General features: G+C 43.6%; 1 protein-coding gene across 3 annotated transcripts in view; it reads right to left on the bottom strand.

Annotated features, from left to right (window-relative positions):
* Window positions 1–15,039, bottom strand: part of sgms2a (sphingomyelin synthase 2a) — a 77,453-nt gene extending 62,414 nt beyond the window's left edge. The window contains exons 1-2 of one of the 3 annotated variants that reach the window (XM_041185612.1): window positions 14,908–15,039; window positions 14,099–14,224 (exon numbers count right to left, since the gene is read on the bottom strand). The gene's annotated coding sequence lies outside the window, so the exon portion shown is untranslated. Of the gene's footprint in view, window positions 1–14,098; window positions 14,225–14,477; window positions 14,557–14,907 lie in introns of those variants that run through there. The other 2 variants (XM_041185605.1, XM_041185620.1) reach the window with 2 other exon arrangements.
* Window positions 15,040–15,488: the final 449 nt, after the last annotated feature.

Below are 15,488 nucleotides of genomic sequence, written 5' to 3'. Positions count from 1 at the left end.
CAACAAAAATTCAGTGCATCAGAAAGCATGGGAACTAGGTGCAAATACATAGTCAGCTACCGGCTGAAGCTGGATAACAAGACTGTGCAGGCTGTACCATGTCTACCACATAGCAGTCACCAACTGAAATCTGTACAAATGGTGAAAGAGATGGGAAAAAAAACACACCCCAGGACACCCCACATCCCGAGCGTCCAAGGGTTTGTGGTAGCACATGGATAAACTGACACTGGAAAAGCACAGCAGCAGCTAGGCTCACGTACCAATGTCTGCAGTGAGGTAAAGACAGAAAGAAGAGGGCGAGAAACAGAAGACAAAAGGACAGGAAGACTGGAGAGAAAAATGTAAAAAATTGAGGCTACTAGATGAACCTAAAAGCAGAGACAGAGCTTCACTCAGAGTCTGTGCAACAGTTTGCCACTTTCAACCACACATAAGGCAAAGCAACACCCCAGCAAGTAATAATTTCTGCACAGATTAAATACAAGAACACAAGGAATAGGAGCTCGAATAGACAACATGGCCATTGAGCCTGCTCTGCCATTTAATACTATCATGGTTGATCTTGGACTTCAACTCCATTTTCTAGCCCGCTCCCCATATCCCTTAATTCCCCTAGACACCAAAAATCTATCTAGCTATCTATCTAACTATCTATCCTAGCCTTAAATGTATTCAACGATGGAGCGTCCACAACCCTCTGGGATAGAGAATTCCAAAGATTCACAACCCTTTGAGTGAAGTAATTTCCCTTCATCTCAGTCCTGCACGATTGGCCCCTTGTCATGAGACTGCACACCCATGTTCTAGATTCCCCAACCAGTGCACACAATCTCTGTCAGGGCCTATCCTATCAAGCCACTTTGGAATTTTGTAGGTTTCAATCAGATTGTCTCTCATTCTTCTAAATGCCAGAGAATACAAGCCCAAATACAAATATTTTAAGAAGAAATTTGTTTAAAATCATGAAGGATTTAGATAGAGTAAATAAAACTGTTTCCAATGCCTGGAGGGTTGTTAAACAAAGGTCAGAGATTCAAGGCAATTGGCAAAAGGATCAGAAGGTGACTTGGGGAAGCTTTTTTTTTAAAAAATGCAAGGAGTGGTTAAGATTTGGAATGAACTGCCCGATAGGATGGTGGATGGAGTCTCAATGGTGGCCTGCTAAAGCAAATTGGATAAATACTAGAATGAGAAAATCTTTCAGGAATATGGGGAAAAGAGTGGGGGAACTAGATTGCTCTTTGGAAGAGCTGCTGCAGGCTTGATGGGCCGAAGGGCCATTCTTCTGTACTGTTCTATGATTCCAGGTAGAGCTGGGAGTTCTGGGCTTAAAATATTGGGTTGACATCCAGCAGGGTACTCGCATCCAATGGGAGTGAAGCGGCTTCCTCACTCCCCATTGTAGTCACATGGAGCAGAAGCCCAGAGACCTGCTGTCTAAATATGGAGTTGATATCCAGTGAGGAACCCATGGCTGATGGGAGAGTTTAATCTCCTCCACCACTGTAGCCCCAACAAGTGGAGACCAAAGTTTCATCTCTAAGGAGCAGATATCCAACGGGATATGCGCATTGGATGGGAGCGAGGTGACAGCCCCCTGACAACCACTCCCTCTTCCCCGCTTCAAACCACCATCCCATCCAAATCCCGGCACAACAAGATAGTTTTCCTGGCAGAGGGTTGTGAATCATACCTCAGAGGTATAGACCGTGTCATGGAAACTGCTCAGAGCATGATCCACTGGATATAAAAGCCGTGGAAGAAATGGGTTGCCTTGTATGTTACCAGGCACGCAAGTGTAAGGAATTCTACAAGTGACGCCAGGACATGGTTGATTTCTGACAAAATCTTGCCAAGGATTTGCCAGATTTAACCGTGCTGGAAATGCTGAACAGCAATGATTAGGATAAGTCTCAAAAGGCACAACACATTAAAAGGAACAAAGTTTACAACCAAATTGTGAAAGGGGTTGTAAAGAGACAGGAAGGAATTGGTAACAAAAACAGAATTACCTGGAAAAACTCAGCAGGTCTGGCAGCATCGGCGGAGAAGAAAAGAGTTGACGTCAACTCTTTTCTTCTCCGCCGATGCTGCCAGACCTGCTGAGTTTTTCCAGGTAATTCTGTTTTTGTTTTGGATTTCCAGCATCCGCAGTTTTTTTGTTTTTAATCGAAGGAATTGGTTTCTCACTCACTGAAGGAACTATTTGTAGTTAACGGTCTAACCACAAATCAGCTCCACCCAGCACATCCAACAGAACTGGAAAAAGCAACCTATAAATCAAACCACAATCCAGAAGCAATTGATTGAATGAATTGTACTTTGTACAGCAGCTAAACTGTACATTCCCACATCCCAGGAACAGGGTCTGAACTTGATTCTGTGCTCTACCCAACAGCTAGGAAATTGCATTCAATTTTAACATTGGTTTCTTTATGCTATGGACTTTGCTCTGTCTATCAGGGTCTCACAATAGAAGTTGTCATTATCTTGGACTGAAGGCTTAAGCCACAATGACAGGTTGCATTAACCCAACTTACATTCTCTCAAGTGTCGAAGGCAAAAAATGATGATCTAAAAGGATTTGATGAGGGAATTCAGCACAAGGGGCACAATCTTAATATGGAGCAGGTAAAATGGAGTTGAGGTCTAGAGCAGCCATGATCTAATTGAACGGCGGAACAGGCTTGAGTGGCTGATGATCCATTTCTGTTCTTATATTGCTATATTCCTACTCAAGAGGGAACCCAAAGTTTGAATGATAACCTGACTTACTATCAGTGAGAGGAGTTAAGAACACAACATGAGAAAATAGAAGGAGTAGGCCACATGGCCCTATCGCCATATTCCTAGATTCCCTTAAATGCCCAAAAATTTATCACTCTCTGTCTTGAGAGTACTCATCGACCGAGCAGCCACGGCAGAAAGAGCATGGAGTAGGGGGGGTGGAGATGATTGAGCCAATGTGGTTCCTCATTAGATATTGATTTAAATATCTGTAGGTCTTTGAGATGTATATATATTGATGTTTGTGCTGGGGGAGACTGTAGTGTGATGCCTGTCATAGTTGACTAGTTCAGCACCACTTCCTTGTCAAATGCCAAAGATTCGCAACCCTCCAAGTGAAGAAATTTCTCTCACTGGAGTCCTAAATGGCTGACCCCTTACTCAGGGGCTAAGGACCAGTATTCCAGACTCTCCAGCCTGGGGAAAACAATCTGTCAGCTGTATACCATATCCAGCCCTGCAAGAAATTTATCTATTTTAATGAGATCACCTCATTCTTCTAAACTCCAGGGAACATAGGGCCTTTTGATTCAATCTCTCCCCGTAGGAAAGCCCTCATATCCTAGGAATCAACCCAGTTTAACCTGCAAGCTCACCATTCAAATTTGCAGAGCACACAATGGCACAGACTCACACAGCTAGCCACACTACGAATGCCTTCTCCAATTAAATACATTCAGTCATAGCCATGCACAGAAGAAGAAAGCCTGAGGTCTAAATGCCTGCTATAGAAAGAGCATGGAGTAGGGGGGGGTGGAGATGATTGAGCCAATGTGGTTCCTCATTAGATATTGATTTAAATATCTGTAGGTCTTTGAGATGTATATATATTGATGTTTGTGCTGGGGGAGACTGTAGTGTGATGCCTGTCATAGTTGACTAGTTCAGCACCACTTCCTTGTCTGGATAGTGTCTCCCTCATCAATAGTGGGCAAATTGGTGAGGTATCCAAAAGGCAGGACTCAACTTCTTCAGAGGGAGGAGAGAAAAACGTGGAAACAAAAACCAAACTGTCTATTCCAGGACAGTCTTTCTACTCTAGTGGAGTTTCGTCCAACTTTTAAGGGTCAATGAGTTGCTTTTAGTCGTCAGCCTAACCTAAAAAAGTTAAGTACCCTTTTTTTGGATTTCCAGCACTTGCTGGATTTTGCTCATCTAATATTCATTAACCTGCATTTTAATCAACGTAGCTTTCAAACGCTTTTGCTCGGAGTCATTGCAAGGAAGGTGGCGGGTGGTGGGAGGGTCTGGGTTTGACATTTCTTCAAATCTCCAGCACTAAATTACATGCTTCCCTGATGCTGAAGGGCCTCCCAGATATAATTCAAACACTTGACGTTTCACAAAACCGGATAAAGAGGCAGGTCATGGCATTTGTTCAGCAACATAGCCTCCTATTCCCATCGTGTTGTTTGCTTTTTCTTTACTCTACTCCCCATGATGGATTTACAATATCTCAGCTCAAAGCAAACTGCCTCCTTCCGTTCCCATCACTGACACCTCAGCACTTTAATTGACCCAGATCGGAACACATTCAAGAGTTAAAAATCTTCAGGAGAAACACAAAGAACAATGGAAAATGCCAAGCAGCACTCTGAAAGTTTTAGTTGGATCTAAAATGTTTTAGATCGATCGATGCCCACTCTTCATTTGGTGTACACCACCTTTTGAGCAACGATAGAGAGGAGAGGGGCCAAGCAAAGGGTAAAGTTAGAGCAAGAGAGAGAAATAGATTTACAACAATCGGTTGGATGAAATAGGGTGGCACGAGGCTTGCATGGAGCTGAAACATTGGCATGGGGCAGTTGAACCAATGGCTTGCTCTGAGCTGTAAAATCTATGTAACTCTGTGGTGATGTAACTCTATACACATTTCAACAATTGCATACATGGTCAATGATGCCATCTTTATAATATCATCAACCGGATATATGTTTTGAAAAGAACACATTTGCTAGGCAAAGAATACTGGCCTAGAGCAGCTACATTACATTTGCAAAGGACACAAGCTGCTTTATGGAGACAGAATCAACAGACCGCTCAGACAGTGGCTGAGATTGAAAACCAGAGAAGGTCACGTGACCCAGCTCTTGGGTGTAAAAGATGCTGAATTTGAACCAACAGTCAGAGAGACTGCCAGAGGTGCAACAGCCTTACCCTCTCTCTTTCTCTGAAACCTCACTGATCAAAGCTATGCTGCTTGCGATTTGAAAACCCACCAAGAGACCTCATTGCTGCAATCCAAGAGTTCTTAAAAGAGGATTCCAAATCAACACCACTGTCTCCAAGAGAATCAAATAATTACAACTGCTTCAGTGAGAAACCCACGTGCCAGCAGTGACTGTGGAAAGTGACTATGTTACTTGGGCAAGTTTTAAGATCTGAAACTCTGCAGATTTTTATTTGTTTTCTGCATGGTGTGTGTTGTTTCTGTATTATTGGGTAGTTGGACATATTTGTCCAATTGAAATCTTTTGTTAATAATTTCTGCATGTTTGCCAGAGTGAGTTTTAGCAATAAACTCTTTACTTGTTAGCTCAAGGAACCTGGCTGGCTTTTTTTTTAAAATATATACACACACCGAGCTACACACAGTTAAGTATATGCATTGAATTAGCAATATCACTTTTTAAATTCAAACTCTTATTATAACCAACCCAGGAATGGGACAGAGAGGTATCAATGTACCCTTCTAAATCTGGCCATAACACAAGCGACAGGGGTTGATAGAAACCAAAATTTTCCTGTCGCTGCTGCCTGATAACTAGTCCATTGCTGACAGCACCAAAAAGTGTACTTCATTATGTAATCTCATGTGACAGGCACCCAGGCTGGTTTGCCAATGGTGTGCAGATCTGGTTTAATTAAACAATAGAGGCCAGTACCTGGTTGCACCCACTACAAAAAAGCTGAAACTCAAATGCATGAACCAGACTGACAACATTTTTCCCATCATTGTAGCCTCCCAAATCAGTGTTCAGCCATCTACCCCTGCCAGAATATTCAAATTGCTCTGATCAAAGTTACAAATGACATCCTGCATGACTATGCCACCTCCTGCTTGTTGTGCTGTCTGCAGCCTTTGACATGTTTGGCCCCACCACCCTCCTCCAAAACCCCTCCATTGTCATCCAGCTGGGTGGGACTGCATTCATCTGATTCCATTCTTATCTATGTAACTGTAACCAGAGAATAACTGACAATGTCCTCTCTTCTCACTCCAACACTGTTGCCTCTGGTCTCCCTACAGATCTATTGTTGGCCTTTTCCTATTTTTCATCCATATGCTGGCCCTCAGTGACAGCATCCAAAAACATGGTCAGTTTCCACTGATGACATCCAACTTTACCTCATTACCTTGCTTAACCTTTCCACTGCTCCTAAGTTATCAAACAGCTTGTCCAACATCCAGTAATGGGTAAGCAGAAATTTCCACCCATTGTCTTTAGTCCCTACCTCAAAGCCATCCATTCCATCTTTCTCACAGACAACTGAGACTGAAACAGATCATTCACAACTCTGGCTTCATTTTTAACCCAGTGATGATCTTCTGCACATACCCCCACCATCACTACGATTGCCTCTTTCCACCTCTGTAACGTCACCCACTCCCCTCCTGCTCCAGTCTCATCTACTGCCAAAACCCCCATCCATGCTTTTGTTGCTGTTGGACTTGAATATTCCTACACACTCTGGGCTGATCTTCCACATTTTACCCTCAAATCTTGAGCCCATTCAGAACTCTGTTGGCAAGACTCAGGACTCAAAACAAGTCCTGTTTACTCATCACCCCTGTGCTCTTTCAGCTATGTCAGATTCCAGATGTGCGATGCCTCCATTTTAAAATTCACACCCTTGCTTTCAAATCCCTCCATTGCCTCAGCCCTCCTCCAACCCCAAGACTCAGAGAAATGATCTCTTCCAATTCTAGCCTCTTGAGCAGCCTGATTTTTAGCACTCCACCAAAGGTGACTGTGTCTTCGGCTGCCAAGGTTCTAAACTCCCTCCCTGTCTCTCTACCTTTCTGTCCTCCTTTAAGATGCTCCAAAAAAAAAAACCCTTTTCTCAACAAGCTTTTGGTCATCTGACATAATATCTCATGTGACTCAGTGTGAAATTTGCTTGATAAAACTTCTGTGAAGCACTTTTGGGTTTTTCCTGTGTTAAACCCTCTATATCAATACAAGTTGTTGCTGTTTACAAAATCCCAGCCAGCACCTCAATCAAGTCACTTATAAGTTCAAATGTACATCAAATAGACCACAGTTCACAAGTGACAGAACTTGTTTCTTCTTCACCCAAGGAAAGAAACAACATGTATTTACACAACACCTTAAGAGGACCTCAAGATGTCCCAAGTGTTTCACAGCCAAGAACTTTTGAACTGTATTTACTGCTTTTATGCAGCTAATTCAGCAGCCAATTTGCATGCAAAGTCACACAAACTGGAATGAAATAGTAACTTGTTTTTAGTACAAAAACAAAAATACCTGGAAAAACTCAGCAGGTCTGGCAGCATCTGCGGAGAGGGACACAGTTGACGTTTCGAGTCCTCATGATCCTTCAACAGAAGTAAAAATAGAATAGGGGTGAAATATAAGCTGGTTTAAAGGGGTGGGGTTGGGACAAGAAGAGCTAGGTAGAGGGCCAGTGTTAGATGGAGATAACCAAAAGACGTCACAGACAAAAGGACAAAAGAGGTGTTGAAGGTGGTGATATTATCTAAAGGAATGTACTAATTAAGCATAGAAAGCAGGACAAGCAAGGTACAGATAGCCCTAGTGGGGGTGGGATGGGGTGAAGCAATCAAAAAAGGCTAAAAGGTAGAGATAAGACAATGGATGCAAATACATTTAAAAATAATGGAAATAGGTGGGAAAAGAAAAATCTATATAAGTTATTGGAAAAAACAAAAAGCAGGGGGAAGAAACAGAAAGGGGGTGGGGACGGAGGAGAGAGTTCATGATCTAAAATTGTTGAACTCAATAAGCAGTCTGGAAGGCTGTAAAGTGCCTAGTCGGAAGATGAGGTGCTGTTCCTCCAGTTTGCGCCGAGCTTCACTGGAACAATGCAGCAAGCCAAGGACAGACATCTGGGCATGAGAGCAGGGTTTTGCAACCGCAGAAGATGCAACACCTGCCCCTTTACTTCCCCTCTCCTCACCACCCAAGAGCCCAAACACTCTTTTCAAGTGAAGCAGCATTTCACTTGCACGTCCCTTAACTTAGTCTACTGCATTCGTTGCTCCCAATGCGGTTTCCTCTACATTGGAGAGGCCAAACGCAGACTGAGTGACCGTTTTGCAGAACACCTTCGGTCTGTCCACAAGCATTACCCAGACCTCCCTGTCGCTTGCCATTTCAACACTCCACCCTGCTCTCATGCCCACATGTCTGTCCTTGGCCTGCTGCATTGTTCCAGTGAAGCTCGGCGCAAACTGGAGGAACAGCACCTCATCTTCCCACTAGGCACTTTACAGCCTTCTGGACTGAATATTGAGTTCAACAATTTTAGATCATGAACTCTCTCCTCCAGCCACACCCCCTTTCCAATTTTCCCCCTCCTTTTTGTTTTTTCCAATAATTTATATAGATTTTTCTTTTCCCACCTCTTTCCATTATTTTTAAATGTATTTCCATCCATTGTTTTATCTTTACCTTTTAGTTTTGTTTAAGATTCCTTCACCCCACCCCCACTAGGGCTATCTGTACCTTGCTCGTCTTGCTTTCTACCCTTAATTAGCACATTCCTTTAGATAATATCACCACCTTTAACACCTCGTTGTCTTTTTGTCTGTAACATCTTTTGGTTATCTCCACCTATCACTGGCCCTCTACCTAGTTCTTCTTGTCCCAAACACCCCACCTTAAACCAGCTTATATTTCACTCCTTTTCTATTTTTATTTAGTTCTGTTGAAGGGTCATGAGGACTCGAAACGTCAACTGTGTTCCTCTCCACCGATGCTGCCAGACCTGCTGAGTTTTTCCAGGTATTTTTGTTTTGGATTTCCAGCATCCGCAGTTCTTTGCTTTTATAACTTGTTTTGTTGTTGATTCAGAGATAAATGTTGGTCACACTGCATCTCTGGGTCAACCAACGTCAGTGTTCTCACTCAGGCCAACCTCTCCAGCATAGAAGCATTGACCACGCTTCTTCGGCTCCGCTGGGTGGGCCACATTACCCGCATACCTGACACGAGACTCCTGAAACAAGCACTCAATCAGAGCGTCGACACAAGGTGAGCCCCAGGAGGGCAGAGGAAATGCTTCAAGGACCCAAACCCCCAAAGCCTCCTTGAAAAAGTGCAACATCCCCACCGACATCTGAGAATCCCTGGCCCAAGACCACCTCAAGTGGAGGGAAAGCATCCGGGAAGGAGTTGAACACCTCGAGTCTCATCGCCATGGGCTATCTGAAGCCAAGCACCGACAGCGAGAGGAGCACGTGGCAATCCGGGCACCCCACCCACCCTGTTCCTCCACACCACCGTCTGCCCCCACCCGTGGCACAGACTGTAGGTTGTGCATTGGACACTTCAGTCATACCCGAGAACTCATTTTTAGTGTGGAAGCAAGTCATCCTCGACCCTGAGGGACCGACTAAGAAGTGGTACTAGTGTTGGTCAGGACACCTGGAGAGCCCCACTGCTCCAATAGTGCCATGTCATCTTTAACATCCCAGAAGGCCAAGCAGTTTAGCATCCTATCTGAAAGACAGCACCTCTGACAGTGAAGCGCTCCCCAAGTACAGCACTGATGTCAGTCTGGATTATGTGCCCTCTCTTGAGTGGGACTTGAGTCCATGAATTTCTGACTCAGGATGAGTGTTCTGCTACTAAGACATGTTTGACACCTTAAGAATCATTCCAGGGCAATTCCCCATGCCCTAACTTACATTTCATTTAAACAAGTCTCCTGTCCGATTCCAGCGAGGGAGAGGGGAGAAAAAAGAAATTGAGGAGGAAATACCTAAAAAATATAGCTGCTACTAAAATAGCTAGTTTGATTAAACTTCATGATTTCCTTATTCAAGTATAAAGCCAATGCACATCATCACAGTCTCAGATTCAGGTCATTGCAGATACAGATTCAACATGATATGAAAGATGTTTTTATAATTATGGAGGTGGGGGCAAGAAATATCACAGCATCATTGTGGTTTACAGCTAACCAGTATAACTTCAAATTGGCTCAAAACATTTCTTTGCCAACCGGCAATAATCAAAGGCAGCTTGTTCCAACTGCTCCTACACCTACGTAAATCTGTCAGGGATATTTTTAGTATTTAATGCTTTGGAATTACCGGTATCATTCCATTCTCAAAAGTTCCAGTGCTACATTCTTGAACAAGGCACTAGTCAGACACTTCACAGTAGCGAGAGTGTGCTACATTTCATCTCAAAGATGGCACCTCAGATGTTAAACTGAGGTCCTATTAAAGTGGGTATAAAAGATCCCAACACACGGTTAGACGAGGAGGAGAATTCTCCCATTATCTTGACCAATAATCCTCCCTTAGCCAATGTCATGCAAAATAAATGAACAACTTGCATTTATCACTTGCCTTTAACAGAGATGGCTACTGGACAGTATAGGAATAAATGGGTCATTTTCAGAGTGGCAGGCAGTGACTAGTGGGGTACCACAAGGATCAGTGCTTGGGCCCCAGCTATTCACAATATGCATCAATGATTTCAATGAGGGAACCAAATGTAATATTTCCAACATTGCTGATGACACAAAACTTGATGGAAATGAGAGTAGTGAAGAGGATGTTAAGAGGCTTCAAGGTGATTTGTACAGGCTGAGTGAGTGAGAAAATACACGACAGATGCAGTATAACGTGGATAAGTGTGAAGTTATCCAGTTCAGTAGGAAAAGCAGAATGGCTGAGTATTATTTAAATGGTGATAGATTGGGAAATGTTGATGTACAAAGGGACTTGGGTGTCCTAGTGCACCAATCACTGAAAGCAAGCATGCGGGTGCAACAAGCAGTTAAGAAGGCAAATGTTATGTTGGCCTTCATTGCAAGAGGACTTGAGCACAGAAGCAAGGATGTCTAACTGCAGCTGTACAGGGCCTTGGTGAGACCACACCTGGAGTAGTGTGCGCAGTTTTGGTCTCCTTACCTAAGAAAGGATATATTTACCATTGATGGAGTGCAATGAAGGTTCACCAGACTGATTCCTGGGATGATAGGATTGTTGTATGAGGAGAGATTGGGTTGACTAGACTTGTATTCACTGGAGTTGAGAAAGCAAAGGAAGGGGGGGTGTGCAGTGGGGAGGTCTCATTGAAACATAAAATTCTGACAGGGCTGGGCAGACTGGATGCAGGGATGATATCACTGGCTTGGGGGTCTAGAACAAGGGGTCACAATCCCCAGATACAGGGTTGGCCATTTAGGACTGAGACGAGGAGAAACTTCTTCACTCAGTTGCTGGTGAACCGGTGGAATTCTCTGCCAGAGAAGGCTATGGAAGCCAAGTCAGTTAATATATTTAAGAAGGAAATAGATAGATTTTTGGACTCTAAAGGCGTCAAGGGGTACGGAGAGAGAGCGGGAGTATGGCATTGAGATAGAGGATCAGCCATGATCATATTGAGTGGTGGAGCAGACTCAAAGGGCTGAATGACCTACTCTTGCTTCGATTTTCTATGTTTCTATGAGTATAATGTCCCAAAGTACTTCACAGGACTGTTACCCAAGCCGCGTAAGAAGATATTAGGAGAGGTGAGCGAAAACCTGGTCGAAGAGGTAGGTTTTAAAGAGTATCTTAGGAGGAGAGAGGTAGAGAGGCAGAGAAGTTTAAGGAGGGAAATCCAGTGCTTAGGACCTAGGCAGCTGAAGGAACCAATGAAGGAGCATAATTGGTCATTTTTCCTCACTCACTGTTTGTGGGACTTGATTATGTGTTTATTGTTTGCTGCCTTTGCCCAAAACCAAAATTTGCAAGTCACTCATTGGTTCTGAAACACTTTGAGATGTTGCAAGGTTGTGATCAGATGCTACGTCATTTCTTCAATTTGCTCTTAAACCAAGTGTGACTTCCAAAATGCACAATAATTTAAATAATGCTTCTATTGTGTTAGTATATCACAATGTGGCACTGACAAATCTTGCAAATCAACCTGCACAGAGTTGAGGAAAGGATCAGTTAACAATATCTGCATCATCACTTTCTGAACTAGGCAGCCAGTCACACAGAAATAGGTCACTGTATATTTGAACAATGCCTAATAAACTGGAGGGAGAAAGAAACAATAGACAAAACGTATGACTGATAGAGATCAGCCTATAGTATTTCATGAACTGTCTGGCTTACTAGTTAATTTGGAACAACTCCAACCATTTGTGTTGCATCTAGCAAGAGAATTTAAAGGAAATTTTCTGGACTCCACAGTTGTAGAAAATCCTAAAGAAATCTTGCAAGTCCACTAGCAGAGTCAGCAGTTAAACCCACCTTTACGAACCAAAAAGACAGTTTCCATCATATATTCTCTAACCATTGGTGGAGGAGAAGCTATAAAAACCAGGAACAGAATCACAGACTAGATTTGCTGTTGTCCCAGTCTTGTGGAATTTAGGTGGTAATATTATGTGGGATATCTTCCAGAGCACAGGCACTTTTAAAAAGGATCTCTTTAATAGAACAATTAGTTGATTCCATCCATCCCTACATTAGTCATACAAAAATGGCCAATGCCCAACAACCCATTTTTTAAAAAGATATTTGCTCAAGTGACAGTTTTCAGCAATAAACTTTGTAATCAGACTCGTTTTTTAAATATTTGTCATTGGGATATGGGTGTTGTTGGCTAGACCAGGTTTTATTGCCCACCCCTAATTGCCCTCGAGCAGGTAGATGTTGCACAAAGCTGCCATTGTGCATGGCAGTGGGGGGACTGAAGGTATAAGGTGCTGGATTGGGTACCAGTCAAGCAGGTTGGTTTGTCCTGGATGGTGTCGAGCTTCTTGATTGTTGTTGGAGTTGCATTCATCTAGGCAGATCATATCTCCATTGCAGGCAATTTACTTCCCACCTTTTCTTAAACCTAACACTTTTTACACTGCATTGGGAACTGTAACTTTTGAGAGAGAAGAACTGGCATTAATATAGCACCATTCATGACCGCAACATCTCAAATCAATTAAGGACTTTTGACACGTGGTTACTGTTTTTACAGAGGCAAATTCAACAGCCACTTTGCATACAGCAAGGTTCCCACAAACAGCAACATGATGACAACCAGGCAGTCCACTCTCAGTGACATTGATGCACTGTTTACCAGGGCACCAGCCCTTCTTCTGTTAGGACCATGATTCATTCAGACTTGGTTTAATACCTCATTGAAAAGACAGCACCTCAGACAGTGCTGCACTCCTTCAGTACTGCATTGCAATGTGCAAGCCCGGATTGTGTTCTGGGCAGTGGAGCTTTCTAATCCAATGGAATAATCAATAAAATTTGTAATTTACTTAAATCTTAAATTTTTAAATTATTTGTTTATCTTTAAATTGCTTCCCCTAGTGGCACACGAGGGCAGACAAAGCAAATGCTTAGAGAGAAAAAAAACAAAAAATGCTGGAAAAACTCAGCATGTGTGGAGAGAAAAACAGGGTTGACATTTCCAGTCGGTAAGCCCCCACTTATCACTGGCCTTCTATCCAGCTTCACCTGCCCCATCCACCTTAAGCAGTATAAATTTCATCACATTTCCACTTCTCTGTCATACAGACTCGAAACATCAAACTCTACTTTTCTCTCCACAGATGCTGTCAGACCTGCTGAACTTTTCCCATATTTTGTTTTTCTTTCAGATTTCCAACCTCCAGAAGTATTTTGCTTTTATCAAAGCACGTGCTTACATCTGGTTCCATACCACCGCTAGCCTGTTGCCAGAGGGGCACCAGTACACTTCTAACCAACCACCTGCCACAGACATAACCAACCTGTCTAGGTCATGTTATAGACACGCCTTCAAGTCCTGCACTGGGACTCGAACCAAAAGCTGCTAGCTCAGAGGCAGGAACGCTACAAGACCTCCTGTGTGTTTATACCAACTTATTTAAGCGATAAGAACTGCTTGTTCCTGGCTCCCACACACGTTCCTTATCCCACCCCCGACCTGTACAACGCACTATTCGGTAATGGGCAGGTACGTGCTCTGAATCCATTCCCCACCCTGGGCTAAGAAGCAAACCCTGGTGACCAACGGCGAGTGAAAAGAGGGTCAATAGCGGGGAGCAAGGTTTAGCTGCACGTCCGCACCAATCGCTGGCATAAGAAACACTCTCTCCTTACCCAACTTGTTCTCTGTCCTCGGACACAGTGCCTTCACCGTTAAACACAGCAGCAGCTCGCCAGCCAGTGACTCACTTGTCCCAGGACTCCCCAAGTCCCCTGTCATTCAGGAATTCGGGAGGGAGCCTTAGACCAAAAAAAAACCACATACATACACACACAGGATTAAAACACACTTGTACACACCGGCATCCAGGAATGGCGGAGGACTTAGTTAAAAATAAAATCGAACATTGAAATAAACACACTGCCAACCCTGAATGGGGAGTAAATCCTCTGTAGGAGCCACTGGACACAGTCGCTCTGTATATCTCATAGAAAACTTCATTGCAACGACATAAACCTTTACCGCCCGCCCGCCCGCCCCACGGTCACCTACCGAAAATTGGAGGCTGCCCTCTCTCTTAACTTGATACTTCACAGCCCAAACCCCACTGCTTCATGACACATCTGCGCAATGAACTCACTTAAACTTGTCCCCGTTCCTTCTGGTTCCTCTTAAAACTCTCCCCAATACCAACCCATTTAAACTATCGGAATAGTTCAAAACTCCCGTCCGACTGGACTGCCCTGGTGTACCTGAAGCCCTTTAAACCGCCAATGAAATCAAGCCCCCCCCACCCCTCAAACCTGTCCCACTAAATCTGTTGCCGAGGTGTGAAATCTGTGCCGTTTGAACAGGACAGTTCTCTCCACCCACCCGAGTCAGAAAAGCTTTTTTTGGGGGGGGGCGTCGCCTACATTCCCACAAAATTCCTGAAAACGCAGAGCAGAAAAAGGCTGAAATTAGAGTGGGGAACCTCTCTTACCGCAGCTCGTAACATTCAGGTCCTTGTTCTCTCAGACCCTCTTAGAGTCTGCTAGGCTGGGGTGAACAGCACAACTCCAGGCTCATCCCAGTCCCAGTTTGTCTCCACCCTCCTCCTAGTCTGCGCATGAACCGATCCTTAAGTTAACGCTCCTTACTACTTAAACTGTACTTCTGTTTCACTTTCCCTTTTTGCCCCAGAAACTCTCTTCTCACTTTTTTCCCCCTGAAAAAGCACCAATTTATAAATTTGAAATCAACACTTTCTTCCCAGAATTTGAAGTGGATGCCAGCTGGAATAGCATATCTGACTCCCCACTTTCTGCAGTCACTCTATCTGTGGAATTGTATATTTTTACGTGATTGTGAGGTCAGATCAGAGACCCAGATCACACTGACAGCTTAGATCCATTGCTATGAGCTGTATGCTATTCCTTTCTATTCTGAAATATAAAATTTAGGTTTAAAGTTATTTTTCTCCCTCCACATGGATGGCAGTCAAGCTTTCGATGTTAAGGTCATGTATGAGAAGTCACAGATGAGGAAGGTTATGCAGGTCAATTTCATTCATCCAAATGCACC

The sequence above is a fragment of the Carcharodon carcharias genome, chromosome 1, assembly GCF_017639515.1.
Source record: "Carcharodon carcharias isolate sCarCar2 chromosome 1, sCarCar2.pri, whole genome shotgun sequence".
Classification (NCBI taxonomy): Eukaryota; Metazoa; Chordata; class Chondrichthyes; order Lamniformes; family Lamnidae; genus Carcharodon; species Carcharodon carcharias.
The sequence above is the reverse complement of the archived record's forward strand: the minus strand, read 5'-3'. Positions and strand labels throughout refer to the sequence as shown.